Source organism: Anas acuta, chromosome 1 (assembly GCF_963932015.1).
Source record: "Anas acuta chromosome 1, bAnaAcu1.1, whole genome shotgun sequence".
Lineage (NCBI taxonomy): Eukaryota > Metazoa > Chordata > Aves > Anseriformes > Anatidae > Anas > Anas acuta.
Window position 1 is genome coordinate 120389841 of NC_088979.1, and position 6000 is coordinate 120395840.

Below are 6000 nucleotides of genomic sequence, written 5' to 3' on the forward strand. Positions count from 1 at the left end.
CTGAGCCAAACTCTCTCTAGCCAGAAAAGGATGTGCATCCCAAAGGGAGATTCCAGGAACATCCTTCAGTTGGATCTGTTCTGTGTTTTCCTTTAGGCTCATAAAGCCTCTGAGAGGTCAGAGCTTGCAAAAAATAGATGCCAACAACAATCAACATTTCCAGAATGAGAAGAAAGTTGCTGAGTACCAGAGCAAAATTTAGGGCAAGAGAATGATCAGCTGAAAAGGTATCTGCCTAAACCATTCTGGCACCTGGTATTCCTGCCTGAGAAGAGGGATTGAGGGAGCACGTGTCCCCAGTGCCAGAATGTTGTACTATTGCTCCACCAGTCACCACGTATGCACTCTTCTTTGGCAAATTTAAGAGATGCTGGGACAATTCCAATGGTTTCGGTTATAGTTACGTAGCATCTTTTTTTTTTGCAATGATGCCAAGTCTTCGCAAGTTGAAAATAGAACCAATGTTAAGAACGACTCAGGAGAACACATGCTGGCAGCAAAAGCACTGCTGGGGGAGAATTAAGTAGATAATAGTATTTGGGCACCATGGGTACGCAGCACCAGCTGACAGGCATTGTAGGACAGCAGTCTTAGGCAGAAATTTTGTAGATTAGTGGAAAGTACAGGGAGTAATTCAAGTGTTACAGGAGGCAAATCAGGTAAGAGGGAGAAATTAATGCAGCAAGGAAAGGCTGAATTTCAGATTGACCCTTAGCAGACAGGGTTTATAGGATACAGTAAGCAGAATCTGGCAATGCTGCACTTCAACGTATTGCAGAAGGCCACTTGAATAATTCAAACATAACTAATAAAATTGTCTGAAGGAATCTTCTGGGAATGGCCCTTGTCATAGGGAAATAAGGCAGTTTCATATACATCAGGTATTCTGAGCTGTAATTTTATTGTCATACATACTGATTGTCTTAAAGGCCCAGCTCCTGGAGTCAAGGGACTTCTTGTAAGAATCTCAGATTTCCATTAAAATCGGTACCAAAAGAAAAATCTATAGCCTTCACTAGTGCACAGGGAAATTTTAAAGATACAAACTCTGAAAGCTCGGAAAATTTTTGATGGTGAGCTAAAAAACAAAGGCCTGTCTCTATAGCAGCTCCTTATTTGGTACACACAGTTTGGCCGAGAAATCTGGGATCCTCTTGGTTCATGTTGCAATAATAAAGGGGTTTATTTCATACTTGCTATTTATTGCAGAACACAGATCCACTGTGCTCAGTGACTAAAGATCATTTGTGGAGCCTTAATAGTCAACAGGAAATTATATTCTCATTTTGCCAAATCACTTTATCATGATGCCATTATGAAAAGACTGTTCATCTATTTTAGTGGTTGCTTAGGAGATGCGAGAAGGATTGGCCTGCAGCCACTTCCCTCTTCTGACTTCCCCAAGATAGCGCTGCAGCCCCTTACCTACAAGCAAGCCAGTGGACGATTGCTTGAAATCAAGGAGATTTCACACTCAGGCCCCTTTTGTGACCTTCTGTGACAGCAAGGCCAGCTGGAGAAACTCCTTAAATCCAACTGGACAGGAAACAGAGAAACTTACTGGCCAAGAGGATCGGGGAAGAGGTGTATTAATGGAACACTGAGAAGCTCAAGGATGGCAAGAAAAGGGCTGCTGAGGTGGCGCTAATTCTCTCAGGGACCCTTGGCAAAAACCTGCATTGAGTTGTTGTGTGGTGGACCCTGTCCTGGGAGGAGCCTCTTGCAGGAACCCTTGTTTAGATGTGAAATGGAGTAGGAGCAATAGGATGACAGCTAGTGAGGAATCATAGCTGCCTAACTTTTCTTTTAATTGTGAGGTAGTAATTCTAAAATAAAAAAAAAAAAAAATAGTGCTTTTATTTTAATTGTGAAGTAATTTTCTTTTAATTGTGAAACATTTAAATGATGTAGACATTCCTTTTAGAAAGAAAAGATGTTTGAAAAATTAATGTGAAATGTTGACACGTTGTTTTAAGGTCTGATCTCACATCACTGAAGAGAAGCAAGTCATCAGAACAAAGTCTAGGAGATGTTTGCTGAAATCAAAAAACTGTTTTCTCTACAATTTGTAGCCTTTCCTTGCGGTTCTGGAGGAGACTTCCTTAAAACTTTTATATATATATGTATATATTCAGTTCAATCATTAATGTCTGATCAGCACTAAGAAATACATAGCATGTTGGAAAAACAAGGAAAACTAGGTTTACTTTTTGGTCTCAGTACAAATGAGATGTGAGGTGCTGTGATCTATTAGCTCTAAAACCTTGTGGGACATATTGACCAAAATTAAACAATTGAATTCACTACCTGCTGATAACATGTTTTTCTCTTAATCAGTTTTGATCAATTCGTCTTGCATATCCTGCGCAGTTACTGTACAGCTTTATTATCTAATAAAAGGCAGAATTAAAATGCTGGCTTTCAGCATCTTAATTGAATTTCAATTCTCATCCAGAAATAGCTTGACACAAATCAAAAGCAAAAAAAATAATTATCATGTAAATAAGCAAGGCCATTCACTATTTTCTAACATAACTTAATGCAAATTATGTATCCGAATAAATGTAAGTGATTAAATTGTTCTATTTAAATGTGCAGAGAGCTCAGACTAGCAAAAAGTTAGCAGATTTAGTGGAAAGGCTATGTTTAGTTTCAAATCAGGATGCGTTAATTATCAGCTAACAGGAAGCAACCTTTTTAGTTTAGTTTTGTTTTGTTTTCTGGTAATTTTTATGTGTTTTGGAAATAACTACAAGTCTGAAACATAATTAAAATAGATTGCGCCAATCATCTTATTTTGCTATCTGATATTTTTACATCACACCATCTTGAACAGACATTATCACATATCAGTCTTGTGGAAGTTTTACAAAGGTTTTTCCAAGTTCATGCCAACTTACTTTCGTTACCCTTTTAAACTGTCTGGGCTACCCACAAATGACTGTGAGCTGTATCATCTCCTCTTTTCAAATTAACTTTGGCAATAAGTAACACTGTGTGTCATGTGTTTGCTGTTTCCCCCATCTCTTTGTGGCCAGAAGCAAAGAACAGCGGAGACCCAGAACTCTCTGTATGTGCCCAGGAGCATGAAGGAGAAAGAGAGAAAGTAAGAGAGAAATAAAGAAAGAGAAAGGAAGAGAGAAGAGAGAAAGAGAAAAAGAAAGAGAGAGGAGATGAAGAGAAAGAAGGAGAGAAAGAGAAAGAGAAAGAGAGAAAGTGAAAGACAGAAACAGAGAGAGACAGAGCAAGAGAAAAAGAGAGAGAAAAGAGAAAGAAAGGAGAGAAAGAAAGAAAGGAGAGAGAGAGAGAGAGAGAGAGAAAGAAAGAAAGAAAGAAAGAAAGAGAGAGAGAGAGAGAGAGAGAGAAAGGAAACAACACCCTTTCTGTTCAGTATAGTCAAACACTATCTGCTGCTTATTACAGACTTGTGAAACCACAGACACTCAATACCTAAAGGCTATAAAATTTGTTGAACTCGCTACCTAGGCTTTGAAGTGCCACTGCATCTGAGCACAGCTCTTGCACCAGACATGGTTAGGCGCCACATTTTCAGAAGACCTTGGAGTCCCTGTCACCCCTATCATTCCTCTAGCTCTGCCCTTTCCTGGTACAATGCTTCCTGTACTTCAGCTTTTCATGCCGTCCTTGGGTTCCCAGAGCTCGCGTGTAGGCTGCAGAACAATAGCAATTGCTGAAAATATGAAATGGAAGAAAAGAAAACATCTTGGTAAAACACTCACACACTGGGAGTAGGATATAAAAATAAGAAGTGACAGCTCAGCTCTGGGGCCCCAGGATCTATGGGCTGTGGATAAAAGCTACTTCCATTTTTCTTCTAGATTCTTACCTCTTGTTCTGCTTCTGAAAAATGCCTGTAAAGAGCTAGCTCCTCTTTGTCATCCTTCCTACAAAGTGTATTCCTCCTGTGTCAGTAACACCATAACTTTTGTTACCTTAACATCTTCTGGGTCCTTCTCCCTCCTTTTATTTTTCTCCTATAGCTCAGCGAATAATTTTGCAATTAATTGTTTATTCTTTTCCAATTGTGGACTATGCCAGAGGAGACTGCAATTTCTTTAGGTTCTTTGTTTTCTTATGTTAACTGGCCAGTCTTCTAAGCTTCTTCTTCTTGTCCATGGATTCGCTGTGGACTTTGAAGGGGCTACATGGCTGGTTGTGGTTTCAAGCATATTGGCCGGTAGTGATCAGCTAGACTGCATGGCTTGAGAAAAATCTAGTGCATAGTCACATGCCAGTGTTTGACCACAAAACAACCGTCATCATCATTACTTTAAGTTACAATTGACTTTTAGGTCCTACACTTAGGTCCTTCACAACTGAATGGGCAAGATGAAATCTGAAGGGAAAATCTTTTACATATAGGGGTGTATATCATTGAAGGGGGATAACTTTTCCATTATATTCAGAACAGGATAAAGCCCAACAGAATTCAGAGGAAGAAATGATGACTGAGAAATTATATTGTCAAGCTGCCAACAGGCTCTTTGCTACATATTGCTATATGCTCTATATGGGCTCTTTGCTATACATGGCTATCCTGAGGTGCCCTGGTGTTTTCTACATCCCCATCCCAGTCCCTGTGAATTTGTTATTTGGCTGCAGGAGGTGGCTCTGAAGGCAAATAGAGCAGGTACTGGCACAGGAAAAAATAAATACATCTTTGCTTTAATCACCATGTGGATGTGGGTTGCCATACTAAGGAAATCCCATGAAAAGGGTGTCCCAGAGATGGTACAGTATGAAGGAGGCACCTGGAAGGGATGTGCTTGGCTTAGCTGCCCGGCTGGGTTGTGTGCTGGCCCCACCTTGCTGTAATGAGAGGGTTGGTGGAAAGCACGGGTTTGCTGCTGGCTCCTGTCATCCCCGAGATCCTTAATTTACCTTTCCAGTGATGAAAAAAGAGGCAGGGAGTGGAGAGAAATAGTGACAGTTTCTTTGAACAGGCACTGACCAAGAGGCAGAGTACTTTGGGGGTGGGAAAAAAAAAAAAAAAGAGGAACTCCACCCTCTTACCACAGAAACGTCTCAACCACATCCCAAAGCTCAGCTAGCAGCTGAGTCCTTCCTCACAATGAGAAGCAGGCTGGAAAGGGAGCCAGGAGAAGTGGGATGTACAGGGGCTCAGAAATATTTTTAAATGTGCTGAAGGTCCAGTTGCATAGTTTGGGGCTGGTTTTGTTGGCACAAGGCCAACAAAAGGTAATCTCCCAGGTCTAAATGAAGGACTTCAAGACAACCTTTCCTTCCCACACCTCTCTTAGGCTGTCAGCTACAGCCAGAGCAGACCACCACCACCACACCATGCTTGAGAGGCGCTCTCTCCTTTCAGAGCAGTGCCTCAGGGCTTCTGCCTGGCTCACTAGTCATGAAAACAGAGCACAGAAGGTATCGTGGAGGCACCAAACTGATATGAGACGTGAGCCATGGCTTGGCCTTGTGGTGGATGACAGTGTCTGTATGCAGGGTGGGAGCTGGGCAAGGCTCCGGATGTGGTTATTCACACTGGGCGCCGTTATGCCTACAACATTTTTATGATATTTGCTCCACTCTGATGATCATTCAGTGGCCCAGATGAGATGAAGTCCCTGCTGTCAAGCTGGGGCCCTGAATCCTTGTTGCCCACAATTACTCAGGTTTCGTAAGTTTTGCTCTGGCTCCTTCAGAGGTGTAAGGCACAGCTGCTACACAAGAAGACCAAAGTGAGGTGTTGAAATCCTCCTCGTTACCCTGCATGTGCCCAGGCTGTCTCTGGCCACCCTTAATCCACAGGGAGGAGACAAGGAGGCACCGCGGGCACGAGGGGGCCTGGCCACTGCCTCGCAGGAGAGAGCTCTGGGGTGATCTCAGCCTGTGTCACACTGTGGAGGTGTGGTGCTTTGTGGTGATGTGGGACATCCTGTCACACAACTGGTGACAAAGCCAGGAGGGACTGAACTGCTAGAGAAGAAAAGCCTCGCTGTGTTTATTTTTGGCTGAAAC